The sequence below is a fragment of the Ranitomeya imitator genome, chromosome 3 (assembly GCF_032444005.1).
Source record: "Ranitomeya imitator isolate aRanImi1 chromosome 3, aRanImi1.pri, whole genome shotgun sequence".
NCBI classification, from domain to species: domain Eukaryota; kingdom Metazoa; phylum Chordata; class Amphibia; order Anura; family Dendrobatidae; genus Ranitomeya; species Ranitomeya imitator.
The window spans coordinates 401,154,764-401,177,897 of NC_091284.1; the positions used below are offsets into that span (position 1 = coordinate 401,154,764).

At 45.9% G+C, this 23,134-nt stretch overlaps 6 non-coding genes and 1 pseudogene across 6 annotated transcripts; all 7 read left to right on the forward strand.

Moving 5' to 3' along the window:
- Positions 1–95: 95 nt before the first annotated feature.
- Positions 96–202, forward strand: LOC138673726 (U6 spliceosomal RNA). The gene has a single exon (XR_011320341.1). It is a non-coding gene; the product is annotated as a U6 spliceosomal RNA (small nuclear RNA).
- A 6,266-nt stretch (positions 203–6,468) lies between these two features.
- On the forward strand, positions 6,469–6,575 carry LOC138673634 (U6 spliceosomal RNA). The gene has a single exon (XR_011320255.1). It is a non-coding gene; the product is annotated as a U6 spliceosomal RNA (small nuclear RNA).
- Positions 6,576–6,769: 194 nt separating this feature from the next.
- On the forward strand, positions 6,770–6,827 carry LOC138673228 (U6 spliceosomal RNA; annotated as a pseudogene).
- A 333-nt stretch (positions 6,828–7,160) lies between these two features.
- LOC138673608 (U6 spliceosomal RNA) lies at positions 7,161–7,267 on the forward strand. Its single transcript, XR_011320230.1, has one exon. It is a non-coding gene; the product is annotated as a U6 spliceosomal RNA (small nuclear RNA).
- Positions 7,268–7,600: 333 nt separating this feature from the next.
- LOC138673629 (U6 spliceosomal RNA) lies at positions 7,601–7,707 on the forward strand. The gene has a single exon (XR_011320250.1). It is a non-coding gene; the product is annotated as a U6 spliceosomal RNA (small nuclear RNA).
- Positions 7,708–19,080: 11,373 nt separating this feature from the next.
- Positions 19,081–19,186, forward strand: LOC138673221 (U6 spliceosomal RNA). Its single transcript, XR_011319885.1, has one exon. It is a non-coding gene; the product is annotated as a U6 spliceosomal RNA (small nuclear RNA).
- A 332-nt stretch (positions 19,187–19,518) lies between these two features.
- Positions 19,519–19,625, forward strand: LOC138673526 (U6 spliceosomal RNA). Its single transcript, XR_011320152.1, has one exon. It is a non-coding gene; the product is annotated as a U6 spliceosomal RNA (small nuclear RNA).
- Positions 19,626–23,134: the final 3,509 nt, after the last annotated feature.

The window sequence follows — 23,134 nt, forward strand, 5'->3', positions numbered from 1 at the left end:
AATGGAAAAAGTATCATTTACCTATTCACTCTCCCTAAGTTCGGGGGATGGCCATGCGGCGCCGAATATATATCACTGAGTGTCTCCAGGTGACCGTGCTTGCTTCGGCAGCACATATACTAAAATTGGAACGATACAAAGAAGATTAGCATGGCCCCTGCGCAAGGATGACACGCAAATTTGTGAAGCGTTCCAAATTTTATTTGTCCTTTTTTCGAAGAGATGAAATTAAAGGATGCGCACATTCAGATAAAAAACTTTCTCATGCTTTTCCAAGGCCAACTGTAGTTCAACATTTTGGCTCCTCCCATTCAGATTTGCATAATTCATTCCATTTTTGCCTACTCTCAACCAAAATAATAAGACTTTTTTTTTTAATTGGACTTTGCAAGCTAATCAGGAGTACTATGATGCATTCTCTTGTATGTTTTTTGCTCTTAACCCCTTCATGACCCAGCCTATTTTGACCTTCAAGACCTTGCCGTTTTTTGCAATTCTGACCAGTGTCCATTTATGAGGTAATAACTCAGGAGCGCTTCAACGGATCCTAGCGGTTCTGAGATTGTTTTTTCGTGACATATTGGGCTTCATGTTAGTGGTAAATTTAGGTCAATAAATTCTGCGTTTATTTGTGATAAAAACGGAAATTTGGGGAAAATTTTGAAAATTTCGCAATTTTCACATTTTTAATTTTTATTCTGTTAAACCAGAGAGTTATGTGACACAAAATAGTTAATAAATAACATTTCCCACATGTTTACTTTACATCAGCACAATTTTGGAAACAATATTTTTTTTTGCTAGGAAGTTATAAGGGTTAATATTTGACCAGCGATTTCTCATTTTTCCAATGAAATTTACAAAACCATTTTTTTTAGGGACCACCTCACATTTGAAGTCAGTTTGAGGGGTCTATATGGCTGAAAATACCCAAAAGTGACACCATTCTAAAAACTGCACCCCTCAAGGTACTCAAAACCACATTCAAGAAGTTTATTAACCCTTCAGGTGCTTCACAGCAGCAGAAGCAACATGGAAGGAAAAAATGAACATTTAACTTTTTAGTCACAAAAATTATATTTTGGCAACAATTTTTTTATTTTCCCAATGGTAAAAGGAGAAACTGAACCACGAAAGTTGTTGTCCAATTTGTCCTGAGTACGCTGATACCTCATATGTGGGGGTAAACCACTGTTTGGGCGCACGGCAAGGCTTGGAAGGGAAGGAGCGCCATTTGACTTTTTGAATCAAAAATTGGCTCCACTCTTTAGCAGACACCATGTCACGTTTGGAGAGCCCCCGTGTGCCTAAAAATTGGAGCTCCCCCACAAGTGACCCCATTTTGGAAACTAGACGCCCCAAGGAACTAATCTAGATGCATAGTGAGCACTTTGAACCCCCAGGTGCTTCACAAATTGATCCGTAAAAATGAAAAAGTACTTTTTTTCACAAAAAAATTCTTTTAGCCTCAATTTTTTCATTTTCACATGGGCAACAGGATAAAATGGATCCTACAATTTGTTGGGCAATTTCTCCTGAGTACACTGATACTTCATATGTGAGGGGTAAACCACTGTTTGGGCACATGGTAAGGCTCGGATGGGAAGGAGCGCCATTTGACTTTTTGAATGAAAAATTATCTCCATCGTTAGCGGACACCATGTCGCGTTTGGAGAGCTCCTATGTGCCTAAACATTGGCGCTCCCCCACAAGTGACCCCATTTTGGAAACTAGATCCCCCAAGGAATTTATTTAGATGCCTAGTGAGAACTTTAAACCCTCAGGTGCTTCACAAATTGATCTGTAAAAATGAAAAAGTACTTTTTTTTCACAAAAAAATTCTTTTCGCCTCAATTTTTTCATTTTCACATGGGCAATAGGATAAAATGGATCATAAAATTTGTTGGGCAATTTCTCCTGAGTACGCCGATACCTCATATGTGGGGGTAAACCACTGTTTGGGCACATGGTAAGGCTCGGAAGGGAAGGAGCGCCATTTGACTTTTTGAATGGAAAATTAGCTCCAATTGTTAGCGGACACCATGTCGCGTTTGGAGAGCCCCTGTGTGCCTAAGCATTGGAGCTCCCCCACAAGTAACCCCATTTTGGAAACTAGACCCCCCCAAGGAACTTATCTAGATGCATATTGAGCACTTTAAACCCCCAGGTGCTTCACGGAAGTTTATAACGCAGAGCCATGAAAATAAAAAATAATTTTTCTTTCCTCAAAAATGATTTTTTAGCCTGGAATTTCCTATTTTGCCAAGGGTAATAGGAGAAATTGGACCACAAATGTTGTTGTCCAGTTTGTCCTGAGTACGCTGATACCCCATATGTGGGGGTAAACCACTGTTTGGGCGCACGGCAGGGCTCGGAAGGGAAGGCACGCCATTTGGCTTTTTAAATGGAAAATTAGCTCCAATCATTAGCGGACACCATGTCATGTTTGGAGAGCCCCTGTGTGCCTAAACATTGGAGATCCCCCAGAAATGACCCCATTTTGGAAACTAGTCCACCAAAGGAACTAATCTAGATGTGTGGTGAGGACTTTGAACCCCCAAGTGCTTCACAGAAGTTTATAACGCAGAGCCATGAAACTAAAAAAAAAAAATTATTTTCTCAAAAATGATATTTTAGCCTGCAATTTTTTATTTTCCCAAGGGTATCAGGAGAAATTTGACCCCAAAAGTTGTTGTCCAGTTTCTCCTGAGTACGCTGATACCCCATATGTGGGGGTAAACCACTGTTTGGGCACATGCCGGGGCTCGGAAGTGAAGTAGTGACGTTTTGAAATGCAGACTTTGATGGAATGCTCTGTGGGCGTCACGTTGCGTTTGCAGAGCCCCTGATGTGGCTTAACAGTAGAAACCCCCCACAAGTGACCCCATTTTGGAAACTAGACCCCGAAAGGAACTTATCTAGATGTGTGGTGAGCACTTTGAACCCCCAAGTGCTTCACAGAAGTTTATAATGCAGAGCCGTGAAAATAATAAATACGTTTTCTTTCCTCAAAAATAATTATTTAGCCCAGAATTTTTTAATTTTCCCAAGGGTAACAGGAGAAATTTGACCCCAATATTTGTTGTCCAGTTTCTCCTGAGTACGATGATACCCCATATGTGGGGGTAAACTACTGTTTGGGCACATGCCGGGGCTCGGAATTGAAGTAGTGACGTTTTGAAATGCAGACTTTGATGGAATGCTCTGCGGGCGTCACGTTGCGATTGCAGAGCCCCTGATGTGGCTAAACAGTAGAAACCCCCCACAAGTGACCCCATTTTGGAAACTAGATCCCGAAAGGAACTTATCTAGATGTGTGGTGAGCACTTTGAACCCCCAAGTGCTTCACAGAAGTTTATAATGCAGAGCCGTGAAAATAATAAATACGTTTTCTTTCCTCAAAAATAATTATTTAGCCCAGAATTTTTTAATTTTCCCAAGGGTAACAGGAGAAATTTGACCCCAATATTTGCTGTCCAGTTTCTCCTGAGTACGGTGATACCCCATATGTGGGGGTAAACTACTGTTTGGGCACATGCCGGGGCTCGGAATTGAAGTAGTGACGTTTTGAAATGCAGACTTTGATGGAATGCTCTGCGGGCGTCACGTTGCGTTTGCAGAGCCCCTGATGTGGCTAAACAGTAGAAACCCCCCACAAGTGACCCCATTTTGGAAATTAGACCCCGAAAGGAACTTATCTAGATGTGTTGAGCACTTTGAACCCCCAAGTGCTTCATAGAAGTTTATAATGCAGAGCCGTGAAAATAATAAATACGTTTTCTTTCCTCAAAAATAATTATTTAGCCCAGAATTTTTTATTTTCCCAAGGGTTACAGGAGAAATTGGACCCCAAAAGTTGTTGTCCAGTTTGTCCTGAGTACGCTGATACCCCATTTGTGGGGGTAAACCACTGTTTGGGCACACGTCGGGGCTCAGAAGGGAAGTAGTGACTTTTGAAATGCAGACTTTGATGGAATGGTCTGCAGACATCACGTTGCGTTTGCAGAGCCCCTGGTGTGCCTAAACAGTAGAAACCCACCACAAGTGACCCCATTTTGTAAACTAGACCCCCAAAGGAACTTATCTGGATATGTGATGAGCATTTTGAACCCCCAAATGCTTCACAGACGTTTACAACGCAGAGCCGTGAAAATAAAAAATCATTTTTCTTTCCTCAAAAATGATGTTTTAGCAAGCATTTTTTTATTTTCACAAGGGTAACAGGAGAAATTGGACCCCAGTAATTGTTGCGCAGTTTGTCCTGAGTATGCGGGTACCCCATATGTGGGGGTAAACTACTGTTTGGGCACACGTCGGGGCTCGGAAGTGAGGGAGCACCATTTGACTTTTTGAATACAAGATTGGCTGGAATCAATGGTGGCGCCATGTTGCGTTTGGAGACCCCTGATGTGCCTAAACAGTGGTAACCCCTCAATTCTACCTCCAACACTAACCCCAACACACCCCTAACTCTAATCCCAACTGTAGCCATAACCCTAATTCCAACCCTAACCCCAACACACCCCTAACCCTAACCACAACCCTAATTCCAACCCTAACCCTAAGGCTATGTGCCCACGTTGCGGATTCGTGTGAGATTTTTCAGCATCATTTTTGAAAAATCCGCGGGTAAAAGGCACTGCGTTTTACCTGCGGATTTTCCGCGGATTTCCAGTGTTTTTTGTGCGGATTTCACCTGCGGATTCCTATTGAGGAACAGGTGTAAAACGCTGCGGAATCCGCACAAAGAATTGACATGCTGCGGAAAATACAACGCAGCGTTCCCGCGCGGTATTTTCCGCACCACGGGCACAGCGGATTTGGTTTCCATATGTTTACATGGTACTGTAAACCTGATGGAACACTGCTGCGGATCCGCAGCCAAATCCACACCGTGTGCACATAGCCTAATTCTAAAGGTATGTGCACACACTGCGGAAAACGCTGCGGATCCGCAGCAGTTTCCCATGAGTTTACAGTTCAATGTAAACATATGGTAAACAAAAATCGTTGTACACATGCTGCGGAAAAACTGCACGGAAACGCAGCGGTTTACATTCCGCAGCATGTCACTTCTTTGTGCGAATTCCACAGCGGTTTTACAACTGCTCCAATAGAAAATCGCCGTTGTAAAACCGCAGTGAAATGCGCAGAAAAAACGCGGTAAATCCACCATAAATCTGCAGCTGATTAGCACTGCGGATTTATCAAATCCGCAGCGGAAAAATCCGCAGAGGACCAGAATACGTGTGCACATACCGAAACCCTAACCCTAGCCCTAACCCTAGCCCTACCCCTACCCCTACCCCTAACCCTAACCCTAGTCCTAACCCTAGCCCTAACCCTAACCCTACCCCTAACCCTAACCCTAGCCCTAACCCTAACCCTACCCCTAACCCTAGCCCTAACCCTAACCCTAGCCCTAACCCTACCCCTAACCCTAACCCTAACCTTAGCCCTAACCCTACCCCTACCCCTAACCCTAACCCTATTCTAACATTAGTGGGAAAAAAAAAATTCTTTATTTTTCTTATTGTCCCTACCTATGGGGGTGACAAAGGGGGGGGGTCATTTATTATTTTTTTTATTTTGATCACTGAGATAGATTATATCTCAGTGATCAAAATGCACTTTGGAACGAATCTGCCGGCCGGCAGATTCGGCGGGCTCACTGCGCATGCACCCGCCATTTTGGAAGATGGCAGCGCCCGGGGAGAAGACGGACGGACCCCGGCAGGATCGGTAAGTATGATGGGGTGGGGGGAGCACGGGGGGGATCGGAGCATGGAGGGGTGAATCGGAGCACGGGAGGGGTGGAACGGAGCACGGGGGCGGTGGAACGGAGCACTGGGGGTGTAACGGAGCACGGGGGGGTGGATCGGAGTGCAGGAGGGGTGGTTGGAGCACGGGGGGTGATTGGAGCATGGGGGGAGCGGACACGAGCACGGGGGGAGCGGAGCACAGGACGGCGGGGAGCCGGTACAGTGTACCGGACAGATCGGGGGGCTGGGGGGGCGATCGGTGGGGTGGGGGCACAGCAATGTTTCCAGCCATGGCCGATGATATTGCAGCATCGGCCATGGCTGGATTGTAATATTTCACCCCTTATAATAGGTGAAATATTACAAATCGCTGATTGGCAGTTTCACATTCAACAGCCAATCAGAGCAATCGTAGCCACAGGGGGGTGAAGCCACCCCCCCTGGGCTAAACTACCACTTCCCCTGTCCCTGCAGATCGGGTGAAATGGGAGTTAACCCTTTCACCCGGCCTGCAGGGACGCGATCTTTCCATGACGCCACATAGGCGTCATGGGTCGGATTGGCACCGACTTTCATGACGCCTACGTGGCGTCATGGGTCGGGAAGGGGTTAATGGAAAAAGTATCATTTACCTATTCACTCTCCCTAAGTTCGGGGGATGGCCATGCGGCGCCGTATATATATCACTGGGAGTCTCCAGGTGACCGTGCTTGCTTCGGCAGCACATATACTAAAATTGGAACGATACAGAGAAGATCAGCATGGCCCCTGCGCAAGGATGACACGCAAATTCATGAAGCGTTCCATATTTTATTTGTCCTTTTTTCGAAGAGATGAAATTAAAGGGAACCTGTCACCTGAATTTGGCGGGACTGGTTTTGGGTCATATGGGCGGAGTTTTGGGGTGTTTGATTCACTCTTTCCTTACCCGCTGGCTGCATGCTGGCCGCAATATTGGGTTGAAGTTCATACTGTGTCCTCCGTAGTACACGCCTGCGCAAGGCAATCTTAGCATGGCCCCTGCGCAAGGATGACACGCAAATTCGTGAAGCGCTCCATATTTTATTTGTCCTTTTTTCGAAGAGATGAAATTAAAGGATGCGCACATTCAGATAAAAAACTTTCTCATGCTTTTCCAAGGCCAACTGTAGTTCAACATTTTGGCTCCTCCCATTCAGATGTGCATAATTAATTCCATTTTTGCCTACTCTCAACCAAAATAATAAGACTTTTTTTTTTTAATTGGACTTTGCAAGCTAATCAGGAGTACTATGCTGCATTCTGCTGTATGTTTTTTGCTCTTAATGGAAAAAGTATCATTTACCTATTCACTCTCCCCAAGTTCGGGGGATGGCCATGCGGCGCCATATATATATTACTGAGAGTCTCCAGGTGCCCGTGCTTACTTTGGCAGCACATATACTAAAATTGGAACGATACAGAGAAGATTAGCATGGCCCCTGCGCAAGGATGACATGCAAATTCGTGAAGCGTTCCATATTTTATTTGTCCTTTTTTCGAAGAGATGAAATTAAAGGATGCGCCCATTCAGATAAAAAACTTTCTCATGCTTTTCCAAGGCCAACTGTAGTTCAACATTTTGGCTCCTCCCATTCAGATTTGCATAATTCATTCCATTTTTGCCTACTCTCAACCAAAATAATAAGACTTTTTTTTTTTTATTGGACTTTGCAAGCAAATCAGGAGTACTATGCTGCATTCTGCTGTATGCTTTTTGCTCTTAATGGAAAAAGTATCATTTACCTATTCACTCTCCCCAAGTTCGGGGGATGGCCATGCGGCGCCGTATATATATCACTGGGAGTCTCCAGGTGACCGTGCTTGCTTCGGCAGCACATATACTAAAATTGGAACGATACAGAGAAGATTAGCATGGCCCCTGCGCAAGGATGACACGCAAATTCGTGAAGCGTTCCATATATTATTTGTCCTTTTTTCGAAGAGATGAAATTAAAGGATGCGCCCATTCAGATAAAAAACTTTCTCATGCTTTTCCAAGGCCAACTGTAGTTCAACATTTTGGCTCCTCCCATTCAGATTTGCATAATTCATTCCATTTTTGCCTACTCTCAACCAAAATAATAAGACTTTTTTTTTTAATTGGACTTTGCAAGCTAATCAGGAGTACTATGCTGCATTCTGCTGTATGTTTTTTGCTCTTAATGGAAAAAGTATCATTTACCTATTCACTCTCCCCAAGTTCGGGGGATGGCCATGCGGCGCCGTATATATATCACTGAGAGTCTCCAGGTGACCGTGCTTGCTTCGGCAGCACATACAGGTCCTTCTCAAAAAATTTGCATATAGTGTTAAATTTCATTATTTACCATAATGTAATGATTACAATTAAACATTCATATGTTATAGATTCATTATCCACCAACTGAAATTTGTCAGGTCTTTTATTGTTTTAATACTGATGATTTTGGCATACAACTCCTGATAACCCAAAAAACCTGTCTCAATAAATTAGCATATTTCACCCATCCAATCAAATAAAAGTGTTTTTTAATAACAAACAAAAAAACCAACAAATAATAATGTTCAGTTATGCACTCAATACTTGGTCGGGAATCCTTTGGCAGAAATGACTGCTTCAATGCGGCGTGGCATGGAAGCAATCAGCCTGTGACACTGCTGAGATGTTATGGAGGCCCAGGATGCTTCAATAGCGGCCTTAAGCTCATCCAGAGTGTTGGGTCTTGCGTCTCTCAACTTTCTCTTCACAATATCCCACAGATTCTCTATGGGGTTCAGGTCAGGAGAGTTGGCAGGCCAATTGAGCACAGTAATACCATGGTCAGTAAACCATTTACCAGTGGTTTTGGCACTGTGAGCAGGTGCCAGGTCGTGCTGAAAAATGAAATCTTCATCTCCATAAAGCATTTCAGCCGATGGAAGCATGAAGTGCTCCAAAATCTCCTGATAGCTAGCTGCATTGACCCTGCCCTTGATGAAACACAGTGGACCAACACCAGCAGCTGACATGGCACCCCACACCATCACTGACTGTGGGTACTTGACACTGGACTTCAGGCATTTTGGCATTTCCTTCTCCCCAGTCTTCCTCCAGACTCTGGCACCTTGATTTCCGAATGACATGCAAAATTTGCTTTCATCAGAAAAAAGGACTTGGGACCACTTAGCAACAGTCCAGTGCTGCTTCTCTGTAGCCCAGGTCAGGCGCCTCTGCCGCTGTTTATGGTTCAAAAGTGGCTTTACCTGGGGAATGCGGCACCTGTAGCCCATTTCCTGCACACGCCTGTGCACGGTGGCTCTGGATGTTTCCACACCAGACTCAGTCCACTGCTTCCTCAGGTTCCCCAAGGTCTGGAATCGGTCCTTCTCCACAATCTTCCTCAGGGTCCGGTCTCCTCTTCTCGTTGTACAGCGTTTTCTGCCACATTGTTTCCTTCCAACAGACTTACCATTGAGGTGCCTTGATACAGCACTCTGGGAACAGCCTATTTGTTGAGAAATTTCTTTCTGGGTCTTACCCTCTTGCTTGAGGGTGTCAATGATGGCCTTCTTGACATCTGTCAGGTCGCTGTTGTGAATTCTGTGGCTGAATTCACTCCTGTGGTCACAAGTGGTACTGCAGCTTCTGAGCTTCCTCCCTCAGGTGTTCTGGTGAGCTCGTTAACTGCTTCATTACTTAACTCCGCCTGATGCTGCTATCCTTGCTCCTTGTCAATGTTTCAGTGTTGGATCTGAGCTTCTCCTGATTGTTCCTGTGACCTGCTGCTCTGTATAGCTAAGTGCTTTTTGTTTTTTTGTTGCTTTTTTTCTGTCCAGCTTGTCTTTTGTTTTGCTGGAAGCTCTGAGACGCAAAGGGTGTACCGCCGTGCCGTTAGTTCGGCACGGTGGGTTTTTTTTGCCCCCTTTGCGTGGTTTTGCTTTAGGGTTTTTTGTAGACTGCAAAGTTCGCTTTACTGTCCTCGCTCTGTCCTAGAATATCGGGCCCCACTTTGCTGAATCTATTTCATCCCTACGTTCTGTCTTTTCATCTTACTCACAGTCATTATATGTGGGGGGCTGCCTTTTCCTTTGGGGAATTTCTCTGGGGCAAGTCAGGCCTATTTTTCTATCTTCAGGCTAGCTAGTTTCTTAGGCTGTGCCGAGTTGCCTAGGTAGTTGTTAGGCGCAATCCACAGCCGCTTTTAGTTGTGTTTAGGATAGGATCAGGTGTGCAGTCTACAGAGTTTCCACGTCTCAGAGCTCGTTCTTGTATTTTTGGGTATTTGTCAGATCACTGTGTGCGCTCTGATCGCTAAGCACACTGTGTTTCTGGATTGCCTTCATAACACCTGTCATTAGCAAACATAACAGTACAAGGAGCCTAACTAATGATTCTCAATAGAGGGAAAGAAAAAGTTCTGACATCATTTTTTTTTTTTTCTGCTCTGTGTTCACTTTTTTTTTTCCCCTAGACATTTGGGTGATTCTGGACACAGGTGTGGACATGGATATTCAGGGTCTGTGCTCTTCAATGGATAATCTCGTTATAAATGTACAAAAAATTCAAGATACTATTGATCAGAAATCTATGTTAGAACCAAGAATTCCTATTCCTGATTTGTTTTTTGGAGATAGAACTAAGTTTCTAAGTTTCAAAAATAATTGTAAGCTATTTCTGGCCTTGAAACCTCATTCTTCTGGTAATCCTATTCAACAGGTTTTGATTATTATTTCTTTTTTGCGCGGCGACCCTCAAGACTGGGCATTTTCTCTTGCGCCAGGAGACCCTGCATTGAGTAGTGTCGATGCGTTTTTCCTGGCGCTCGGATTGCTGTACGATGAGCCTAATTCAGTGGATCAGGCTGAGAAAATTTGCTGGCTTTGTGCCAGGGTCAGGATGATATAGAAGTATATTGTCAGAAATTTAGGAAATGGTCAGTACTCACTCAGTGGAATGAATCTGCGCTGGCAGCTTTGTTCAGAAAGGGTCTCTCTGAGGCTCTTAAGGATGTCATGGTGGGATTTCCTATGCCTGCTGGTTTGAATGAGTCTTTGTCTTTGGCCATTCAGATCGGTCGACGCTTGCGCGAGCGTAAATCTGTGCACCATTTGGCGGTACTGCCTGAGGTTAAACCTGAGCCTATGCAGTGCGATAGGACTATGACTAGAGTTGAACGGCAGGAATACAGACGTCTGAATGGTCTGTGTTTCTACTGTGGTGATTCCACTCATGCTATTTCTGATTGTCCTAAGCGCACTAAGCGGTCCGCTAGGTCTGCCGTCATTGGTACTGTACAGTCCAAATTCCTTCTGTCCATTACCTTGATATGCTCTTTGTCGTCGTTTTCTGTCATGGCGTTTGTGGATTCGGGCGCTGCCCTGAATCTGATGGATTTGGATTATGCTAAACGTTGTGGGTTTTTCTTGGAGCCTTTGCGGTGTCCTATTTCATTGAGAGGAATTGATGCTACACCTTTGGCCAAGAATAAACCTCAATACTGGGCCCAGCTGACCATGTGCATGGCTCCTGCACATCAGGAAGTTATTCGCTTTCTGGTGTTGCATAATCTGCATGATGTGGTCGTGTTGGGGTTGCCATGGCTACAAACCCATAATCCAGTATTGGATTGGAATTCCATGTCGGTATCCAGCTGGGGTTGTCAGGGGGTACATGGTGATGTTCCATTTTTGTCGATTTCGTCATCCACCCCTTCTGAGGTCCCAGAGTTCTTGTCTGATTATCAGGATGTATTTGAAGAGCCCAAGTCCGATGCTTTACCTCCGCATAGGGATTGTGATTGTGCTATCAATTTGATTCCTGGTAGTAAATTCCCTAAAGGTCGATTATTTAATTTATCCGTGCCCGAACACGCCGCTATGCGCAGTTATGTGAAGGAATCCCTGGAGAAGGGACATATTCGCCCATCGTCATCACCACTGGGAGCAGGGTTCTTCTTTGTAGCCAAGAAGGATGGTTCGCTGAGACCGTGTATTGATTACCGCCTTCTTAATAAGATCACTGTTAAATTTCAGTATCCCTTGCCATTGTTATCTGACTTGTTTGCTCGGATTAAGGGGGCTAGTTGGTTCACTAAGATAGATCTTCGTGGTGCGTATAATCTGGTGAGAATCAGGCAAGGAGATGAATGGAAAACTGCATTCAATACGCCCGAGGGTCATTTTGAGTATCTAGTGATGCCGTTCGGACTTGCCAATGCTCCATCTGTGTTTCAGTCTTTTATGCATGACATCTTCCGTGAGTATCTGGATAAATTCCTGATTGTTTACTTGGATGACATTTTGATCTTCTCAGATGATTGGGAGTCTCATGTGAAGCAGGTCAGAATGGTTTTTCAGGTCCTGCGTGCTAACTCTTTGTTTGTGAAGGGATCAAAGTGTCTCTTCGGTGTGCAGAAAGTTTCATTTTTGGGGTTCATCTTTACCCCTTCTACTATCGAGATGGATCCAGTTAAGGTCCAAGCCATCCAGGATTGGATTCAGTCGACATCTCTGAAAAGTCTGCAAAAGTTCCTGGGCGTTGCTAATTTTTATCGTCGCTTCATCTGTAATTTTTCTAGCATTGCCAAACCATTGACCGATTTGACCAAGAAGGGTGCTGATTTGGTTAATTGGTCTTCTGCTGCTGTGGAAGCTTTTCAGGAGTTGAAGCGTCGTTTTTGTTCTGCCCCTGTGTTGTGTCAGCCAGATGTTTCTCTTCCGTTCCAGGTCGAGGTTGATGCTTCTGAGATTGGAGCAGGGGCGGTTTTGTCACAGAGAGGTTCTGATTGCTCAGTGATGAAACCATGTGCTTTCTTTTCCAGGAAGTTTTCGCCCGCTGAGCGTAATTATGATGTGGGCAATCGAGAGTTGCTGGCCATGAAGTGGGCATTCGAGGAGTGGCGTCATTGGCTTGAAGGAGCTAAGCATCGCGTGGTGGTATTGACTGATCATAAGAACTTGACTTATCTCGAGTCTGCCAAGCGCTTGAATCCTAGACAGGCCCGTTGGTCGTTATTTTTTTCCCGCTTCGACTTTGTGATTTCGTACCTTCCGGGCTCTAAAAATGTGAAGGCGGATGCTCTGTCTAGGAGTTTTGTGCCCGACTCTCCGGGTTTATCTGAGCCAGCGGGTATCCTCAAGGAAGGAGTCATTGTGTCTGCCATCTCCCCTGATTTGCGGCGGGTGCTGCAAAAATTTCAGGCGAATAAACCTGATCGTTGTCCAGCAGAGAAACTGTTCGTCCCTGATAGGTGGACTAATAAACTTATCTCTGAACTTCATTGTTCGGTGTTGGCTGGTCATCCTGGAATCTTTGGTACCAGAGAGTTAGTGGCTAGATCCTTCTGGTGGCCATCTCTGTCACGGGATGTACGTACTTTTGTGCAGTCCTGTGGGATTTGTGCTAGGGCTAAGCCCTTTCGTTCTCGTGCCAGTGGGTTGCTTTTGCCCTTGCCGGTCCCAAAGAGGCCTTGGACACATATTTCGATGGATTTCATTTCTGACCTTCCCGTTTCTCAAAAGATGTCAGTCATTTGGGTGGTCTGTGATCGCTTTTCTAAAATGGTCCATCTGGTGCCCTTGGCTAAATTGCCTTCCTCCTCTGATTTGGTACCTTTGTTCTTTCAGCATGTGGTTCGGTTGCATGGCATTCCTGAGAATATTGTTTCTGACAGAGGTTCCCAGTTTGTTTCAAGGTTTTGGCGAGCCTTTTGTGGTAGGATGGGCATTGACCTATCCTTTTCCTCGGCTTTCCATCCTCAGACTAATGGCCAGACCGAACGAACCAATCAGACATTGGAAACATATCTGAGATGTTTTGTTTCTGCAGACCAGGATGATTGGGTGTCCTTTTTGCCGTTGGCTGAGTTCGCCCTTAATAATCGGGCCAGCTCGGCTACCTTGGTTTCTCCATTTTTTTGCAATTCTGGGTTCCATCCTCGTTTCCCTTCAGGACAGGTTGAGTCTTCGGACTGTCCTGGTGTGGATTCTGTGGTGGATAGGTTGCAGCAGATCTGGACTCAGGTAGTGGACAATTTGATCTTGTCGCAGGAGAAAGCTCAACTTTTCGCTAATCGCAGACGCCGTGTGGGTCCCCGACTTCGTGTTGGGGATCTGGTTTGGTTATCTTCTCGTCATATTCCTATGAAGGTTTCCTCTCCTAAATTTAAACCTCGTTTTATTGGTCCGTATAGGATTTCTGAGGTTCTCAATCCTGTGTCTTTTCGTTTGACCCTCCCAGACTCCTTTTCCATACATAATGTATTCCATAGGTCGTTGTTGCGGAGATACGTGGCACCTATGGTTCCATCTGTTGAGCCTCCTGCCCCGGTTTTGGTGGAGGGGGAATTGGAGTATATTGTGGAGAAGATTTTGGATTCTCGTGTTTCTAGACGGAAACTCCAGTATCTGGTTAAATGGAAGGGTTATGCTCAGGAAGATAATTCCTGGGTTTTTGCCTCTGATGTTCATGCTTCCGATCTTGTTCGTGCCTTTCATGCGGCTCATCCTGGTCGGCCTGGGGGCTCTGGTGAGGGTTCGGTGACCCCTCCTCAAGGGGGGGGTACTGTTGTGAATTCTGTGGCTGAATTCACTCCTGTGGTCACAAGTGGTACTGCAGCTTCTGAGCTACCTCCCTCAGGTGTTCTGGTGAGCTCGTTAACTGCTTCATTACTTAACTCCGCCTGATGCTGCTATCCTTGCTCCTTGTCAATGTTTCAGTGTTGGATCTGAGCTTCTCCTGATTGTTCCTGTGACCTGCTGCTCTGTATAGCTAAGTGCTTTTTGTTTTTTTGTTGCTTTTTTTCTGTCCAGCTTGTCTTTTGCTTTGCTGGAAGCTCTGAGACGCAAAGGGTGTACCGCCGTTCCGTTAGTTCGGCACGGTGGGTTTTTTTTGCCCCCTTTGCGTGGTTTTGCTTTAGGGTTTTTTGTAGACTGCAAAGTTCGCTTTACTGTCCTCGCTCTGTCCTAGAATATCGGGCCCCACTTTGCTGAATCTATTTCATCCCTACGTTCTGTCTTTTCATCTTACTCACAGTCATTATATGTGGGGGGCTGCCTTTTCCTTTGGGGAATTTCTCTGGGGCAAGTCAGGCCTATTTTTCTATCTTCAGGCTAGCTAGTTTCTTAGGCTGTACCGAGTTGCCTAGGTAGTTGTTAGGCGCAATCCACAGCCGCTTTTAGTTGTGTTTAGGATAGGATCAGGTGTGCAGTCTACAGAGTTTCCACGTCTCAGAGCTCGTTCTTGTATTTTTGGGTATTTGTCAGATCACTGTGTCAGAGGCGTAGCTAGAGCTTTTGCCGCCCGGGGCTGTTCCCGAGTTTGTCGCCCCCCCCAGCTCAATACACACAAAGGTTACCAAAAATGGTTTTCCTGTTTTGTAGAACTTAAACTGGGCCTAATGGTGTCACCCCCACATGCCACACCTGTGACTTAATACCACCACACCATGACCAGGCCACATAGTGACCGAATAATACTACATACAAGGGACAAATACCACCGCACCATTTCCAGACCACATATTACCACCACATAGTGACTGAATACTACAATACTGATCAGTAATAAAAAAAAAACCACAATACTATCACCATAAGTGCCAGTATTCACAGGAGATCTGTACTTAGTATGCAGTGTCTGTGTAGAGGTAATACAGAGATCACTGGTGACATTATACACAGGACCTCTATATAGTATACAGTGTATAGTGTCAGTGTATAGGTAACACTGACTCACCAGTGACGTCTCTAGGTGAAGTCCTTCATCTTTCATCCAGCACAGACCGCCATCATTCCTTCCAGCCAGGACTCGTTTCTGCAGGAAATAACACAGTTATCTCGAGCTCCGCTTGCAGAACACATTACTTAATTTTTCACAACTTCTACATTACACCACATGAAGAAAAAAAGGTGATATAGTGTCACTCTGCACAGTAACAGGACCGCCCCCCCATTTAAAACAGTATACTCAAAAAATAAAATAAATACATCACTGCAGTAACAATATCCCTTAATTATCCCCTATGGTAATAATATTCCCCACCCTGGCCCCGTTTATCTCATTCCTGGCTCCAGCCATATGTTGTCGTATCCTGCCCTCATGAGTATCCATTCTACCCCATATGATCTCCCCATCCTGCCCCACCAGCCTCCATCGTATCCGTCCTGCCCCATGATCCAATCCTGCCCCGTGTCTCCAATCATGCCCCGTATCTACATTCTGCCCATGCCTCAAGTCCTGCCCCCAGTGTGTCCAGCATATTACCCCCATGTTGTCCAGCAATCTGCCCCAGTGTGTCCAGCATATTACCCCCATGTTGTCCAGCAATCTGCCCCAGTGTGTCCAGCATATTACCCCCAGTGTGTCCAGCAATCTGCCCCAGTGTGTCCAGCATATTACCCCCAGTGTGTCCAGCAATCTGCCCTCAGTGTGTCCAGCAATCTGCCCCAGTGTCCAGCCTTTCCCCAGTGTGTCCAGCAGTCTGCCCCAGTGTGTCCAGCATATTACCCCCAGTGTCCAGCATTGCCCCAGTGTGTCCAGTATATTACCCCCAGTGTGTCCAGCAATCTGCCCCAGTGTCCAGCATTGCCCCAGTGTGTCCAGAAGTCTGCCCCAGGGTCTCCAGCATTGCCTCAATGTGTCCAGAAATCTGCCCCAGGGTCTCCAGTATTGCCCCAGTGTGTCCAGCAATCTGCCCCAGGGTCTCCAGTATTGCCCCAGTGTGTCCAGCAATCTGCCCCATGGTCTCCTGTATTGCCCCAGTGTGTCCAGCATTCTGCCCCATGGTCTCCAGTATTGCCCCGGTGTGTCCAGCAATCTGCCCCATGGTCTCCAGTATTGCCCCAGTATGTCCAGAAGTCTGCCCCAGGGTCTCCAGCATTGCCTCAATGTGTCCTGAAATCTGCCCCATGGTCTCCAGTATTCAGTGTGTCCAGCATTCTGCCCCATAGTCTCCTGTACTGCCCCATGGTCTCCAGTATTGCCCCAGTGTGTCCAGCAATCTGCCCCATGGTCTCCTGTATTGCCCCAGTGTGTCCAGCATTCTGCCCCATGGTCTCCAGTATTGCCCCGGTGTGTCCAGCAATCTGCCCCATAGTCTCCTGTATTGCCCCAGTGTGTCCAGCATTCTGCCCCATGGTCTCCAGTATTGCCCCAGTGTGTCCAGCATTCTGCCCCATGGTCTCCAGTATTGCCCCAGTGTGTCCAGCATTCTGCCCCATGGTCTCCAGTATTGCCCCAGTGTGTCCAGCATTCTGCCCCATGGTCTCCAGTATTGCCCCAGTGTGTCCAGCAATCTGCCCCATAGTCTCCTGTATTGCCCCAGTGTGTCCAGCAATCTGCCCCATGGTCTCCTGTATTGCCCCAGTGTGTCCAGCAATCTGCCCCATGGTCTCCTGTATTGCCCCAGTGTGTCCAGCAATCTGCCCCATAGTCTCCTGTATTGCCCCAGTGTGTCCAGCAATCTGCCCCATGGTCTCCTGTATTGCCCCAGTGTGTCCAGCAATCTGCCCCATGGTCTCCTGTATTGCCCCAGTGTGTCCAGCAATCTGCCCCATAGTCTCCTGTATTGCCCCAGTGTGTCCAGCATTCTGCCCCATGGTCTCCAGTATTGCCCCAGTGTGTCCAGCATTCTGCCCCATGGTCTCCAGTATTGCCCCAGTGTGTCCAGCATTCTGCCCCATGGTCTCCAGTATTGCCCCAGTGTGTCCAGCATTCTGCCCCATGGTCTCCAGTATTGCCCCAGTGTGTCCAGCAATCTGCCCCATAGTCTCCTGTATTGCCCCAGTGTGTCCAGCAATCTGCCCCATGGTCTCCTGTATTGCCCCAGTGTGTCCAGCAATCTGCCCCATGGTCTCCTGTATTGCCCCAGTGTGTCCAGCAATCTGCCCCATAGTCTCCTGTATTGCCCCAGTGTGTCCAGCAATCTGCCCCATGGTCTCCTGTATTGCCCCAGTGTGTCCAGCATTCTGCCCCATGGTCTCCAGTACTGCCCCAGTGTGTCCAGCAATCTGCCCCATGGTCTCCTGTATTGCCCCAGTGTGTCCAGCATTCTGCCCCATGGTCTCCAGTACTGCCCCAGTGTGTCCAGCAATCTGCCCCATGGTCTCCTGTATTGCCCCAGTGTGTCCAGCATTCTGCCCCATGGTCTCCAGTACTGCCCCAGTGTGTCCAGCATTCTGCCCCATGGTCTCCAGTATTGCCCCAGTGTGTCCAGCAATCTGCCCCATGGTCTCCTGTATTGCCCCAGTGTGTCCAGCATTCTGCCCCATGGTCTCCAGTACTGCCCCAGTGTGTCCAGCATTCTGCCCCATGGTCTCCAGTATTGCCCCAGTGTGTCCAGCAATCTGCCCCATGGTCTCCTGTATTGCCCCAGTGTGTCCAGCATTCTGCCCCATGGTCTCCAGTACTGCCCCAGTGTGTCCAGCATTCTGCCCCATGGTCTCCAGTACTGCCCCAGTGTGTCCAGCAATCTGCCCCATGGTCTCCAGCATTGCCCCAGCCCCAGACAGTCAGACATAAAGAAAAAAAAAAAAGTAAAATCCTCACCTCTCCCGTTCCCAGCGCAGGTCCGGTGCAGTCAGCGTCTCTCCGGCTCTGCGACGCTCAGGACAGAGAGGCAGAGCGGCGCGCACAGTAGTGACGTCATCGCGCCCTCTGCTCTGAGACGTCGCAGAGTCAGAGGACGCTGAAGCCGCAGGAACCAGGAGAGGTGAGTATTAGAGCGGGGGGCGGGGGTGGGGGCGGGACCCGGGGGTGGGGGGAGCTGGCCCTGGTCGTGGCGGCGGACGGCGCCGCCCGAAGATTTAAAGGGGCGTCTTTTTTTTTTTTTTTTTTATCTTCTTCTCCTGCAGCGCCGGCCGCCCCCAGCATTGTGCCGCCCGGGGCGGACCGCCCCCCCCGCACCCCCCGCACCCCTCTTCCTACGCCACTGCACTGTGTGCGCTCTGATCGCTAAGCACACTGTGTTTCTGGATTGCCTTCATAACACCTGTCATTAGCAAACATAACAGGTCGCTAGTCTTACCCATGATGGGGGTTTTGAGTAATGAACCAGGCAGGGAGTTTATAAAAGCCTCAGGTATCTTTTGCATGTGTTTAGAGTTAATTAGTTGATTCAGAAGATTAGGGTAATAGGTCGTTTAGAGAACCTTTTCTTGATATGCTAATCTATTGAGACAGGTTTTTTGGGTTCTCAGGAGTTGTATGCCAAAATCCTCAGTATTAAAACAATAAAAGACCTGACAAATTTCAGTTGGTGGATAATGAATCTATAATATATGAAAGTTTAATTGTAATCATTACATTATGGTAAATAATGAAATTTAACACTATATGCTAATTTTTTGAGAAGGACCTGTATACTAAAATTGGAACGATACAGAGAAGATTAGCATGGCCCCTGCGCAAGGATGACATGCAAATTCGTGAAGCGTTCCATATTTTATTTGTCCTTTTTTCGAAGAGATGAAATTAAAGGATGCGCCCATTCAGATAAAAAACTTTCTCATGCTTTTCCAAGGCCAACTGAAGTTCAACATTTTGGCTCCTCCCATTCAGATTTGCATAATTCATTCCATTTTTGCCTACTCTCAACCAAAATAATAAGACTTTTTTTTTAAATTGGACTTTGCAAGCTAATCAGGAGTACTATGCTGCATTCTGCTGTATGTTTTTTGCTCTTAATGGAAAAAGTATCATTTACCTATTCACTCTCCCCAAGTTCAGGGGATGGCCATGCGGCGCCGTATATATATCACTGAGAGTCTCCAGGTGACCGTGCTTGCTTCGGCAGCACATATACTAAAATTGGAACGATACAGAGAAGATTAGCATGGCCCCTGCGCAAGGATGACACGCAAATTCGTGAAGCGTTCCATATTTTATTTGTCCTTTTTTCGAAGAGATGAAATTAAATGATGCGCCCATTCAGATAAAAAACTTTCTCATGCTTTTCCAAGGCCAACTGTAGTTCAACATTTTGGCTCCTCCCATTCAGATTTACATAATTCATTCCATTTTTGCCTACTCTCAACCAAAATAATAAGACTTTTTTTTTTAATTGGACTTTGCAAGCTAATCAGGAGTACTATGCTGCATTCTGTTGTATGTTTTTTGCTCTTAACCCCTTCATGACCCAGCCTATTTTGACCTTCAAGACCTTGCCGTTTTTTGCAATTCTGACCAGTGTCCATTTATGAGGTAATAACTCAGGAGCGCTTCAACGGATCCTAGCGGTTCTGAGATTGTTTTTTCGTGACATATTGGGCTTCATGTTAGTGGTAAATTTAGGTCAATAAATTCTGCGTTTATTTGTGATAAAAACGGAAATTTGGGGAAAATTTTGAAAATTTCGCAATTTTCACATTTTTAATTTTTATTCTGTTAAACCAGAGAGTTATGTGACACAAAATAGTTAATAAATAACATTTCCCACATGTTTACTTTACATCAGCACAATTTTGGAAACAATATTTTTTTTTGCTAGGAAGTTATAAGGGTTAAAATTTGACCAGCGATTTCTCATTTTTCCAACGAAATTTACAAAACCATTTTTTTTAGGGACCACCTCACATTTGAAGTCAGTTTGAGGGGTCTATATGGCTGAAAATACCCAAAAGTGACACCATTCTAAAAACTGCACCCCTCAAGGTACTCAAAACCACATTCAAGAAGTTTATTAACCCTTCAGGTGCTTCACAGCAGCAGAAGCAACATGGAAGGAAAAAATGAACATTTAACTTTTTAGTCACAAAAATTATACTTTGGCAACAATTTTTTTATTTTCCCAATGGTAAAAGGAGAAACTGAACCACGAAAGTTGTTGTCCAATTTGTCCTGAGTACGCTGATACCTCATATGTGGGGGTAAACCACTGTTTGGGCGCACGGCAAGGCTTGGAAGGGAAGGAGCGCCATTTGACTTTTTGAATCAAAAATTGGCTCCACTCTTTAGCTGTTGTGAATTCTGTGGCTGAATTCACTCCTGTGGTCACAAGTGGTATTGCAGCCTCTGGGCTTCCTCCCTCAGGTGTTTTGGTGAGCTCGTTGGCTGCCTTGCTATTTAACTCCACCTGAGTCTGTCTTCCTTGCTCCTTGTCAATGTTCCAGTGTTGGATCTGAGCTACTGCATCTTTCCTGTGGCCTGCTGCTCTGCTAGATAAGTGTTACTTTGTTTTTGTTTCCGTTTTTTCTGTCCAGCTGTGCTATTCTCTTTTGCTGGAAGCTCTGAGACGCAAAGGGTGCACCGCCGTGCCGTTAGTTCGGCACGGTGGGTCTTTTTGCCCCCCTTTGCGTGGTTCTGCTTTAGGGTTTTTTGTAGACTGCATAGTTCTCTTTGCTATCCTCGCTCTGTCTAGAATATCGGGCCTCACTTTGCTGAATCTATTTCATTCCTACGTTTTGTCTTTTCATCTTGCTAACAGTCATTATATGTGGGGGGCTGCCTATTCCTTTGGGGTATTTCTCTGAGGCAAGTCAGGCTTGTATTTCTATCTTCAGGCTAGTCAGCTCCTCAGGCAGTGCCGAGTTGCATAGGTAGTGTTAGGCGCAATCCACTGCTGCTTTTAGTTGTGTGAGGATAGGTTCAGGTATTGCAGTCTGCAGAGATTCCACGTCTCAGAGCTTGTTCTATTGTTTTTGGGTTATTGCCATATCACTGTATGTGCGCTGATTACTGCACACTGTGTTGCCTGATAGCACAGCATAACAGTACAAGGAGCCCAACCAATGATTCTCAATAGAGGGAAAAAAGAAGTCCTGACATCATTTTTTTTTTTTTTCCTCAGCTCTGTCTTCAGTTTTTTTTTTTTTTTCCCCCTAGACATTAGAGTGCTTCAGGACACAGCTGTGGACATGGATATTCAGGCTCTGTGCTCCTCAATGGATAATCTCGTTATAAATGTACAAAAGATTCAAGATACAATTGATCAGAAATCTATGCTAGAACCAAGAATTCCTATTCCTGATTTGTTTTTTGGTGACAGAACTAAGTTCCTGAGCTTCAAAAATAATTGTAAGCTATTTCTGGCCTTGAAACCTCATTCTTCTGGTAATCCTATTCAACAGGTTTTGATTATTATTTCTTTTTTGCGCGGCGACCCTCAGGACTGGGCGTTTTCTCTTGCGCCAGGAGACCCTGCATTGAGTAATGTTGATGCGTTTTTCCAGGCGCTTGGATTGCTTTACGATGAGCCTAATTCAGTGGATCAGGCTGAGAAAAATTTGCGGGCTTTATGCCAGGGTCAGGATGATGTAGAAGTATATTGTCAGAAATTTAGGAAGTGGTCAGTACTCACTCTGTGGAATGAATCTGCACTGGCGGCTTGGTTCAGAAAGGGTCTCTCTGAAGCTCTTAAGGATGTAATGGTGGGATTTCCTATGCCTGCTGGTTTGAATGAGTCTATGTCCTTGGCCATTCAGATCGGTCGTCGCTTGCGCGAGCGTAAATCTGTGCACCATCTGGCGGTATTGTCTGAGAGTAAACCTGAGCCTATGCAGTGCGACAGGACTATGACTAAAGTTGAGCGGCAAGAACACAGACGTCTGAACAGGCTGTGTTTCTACTGTGGTGATTCCACTCATGCTATTTCTAATTGTCCTAAGCGCACTAGGCGGTTCGATAGCTCTGCCGTCATTGGTACTGTACAGTCCAAATTCCTTCTGTCCATTACCTTGATATGCTCTTTGTCATCGTATTCTGTCATGGCGTTTGTGGATTCAGGCGCTGCCCTGAATCTGATGGATTTGGATTATGCTAAACGTTGTGGATTTTTCTTGGAGCCTTTGCGGTGTCCTATTCCGTTGAGAGGAATTGATGCTACACCTTTGGCCATGAATAAGCCTCAGTACTGGGCCCAGCTGACCATGTGCATGGCTCCTGCACATCAGGAAGTTATTCGCTTTCTGGTACTGCATAATCTGCATGATGTGGTCGTGTTGGGGTTGCCATGGCTACAAACCCATAATCCAGTTTTAGATTGGAACTCTATGTCGGTAACCAGCTGGGGTTGTCAGGGAGTACATGGTGATGTTCCATTTTTGTCTATTTCGTCATCCATTCCTTCTGACATCCCAGAGTTCTTGTCTGACTTTCAGGATGTATTTGAAGAGCCCAAGTCTGATGCCCTACCTCCGCATAGGAATTGTGATTGTGCTATCAATTTGATTCCTGGTAGTAAATTCCCTAAGGGTCGTTTATTTAATTTGTCCGTGCCTGAACACACCGCTATGCGCAGTTATGTGAAAGAATCCCTGGAGAAGGGACATATTCGCCCATCGTCATCACCATTGGGAGCAGGGTTCTTTTTTGTAGCCAAAAAGGATGGTTCGCTAAGACCGTGTATTGATTATCGCCTTCTTAATAAGATCACTGTTAAGTTTCAGTATCCCTTGCC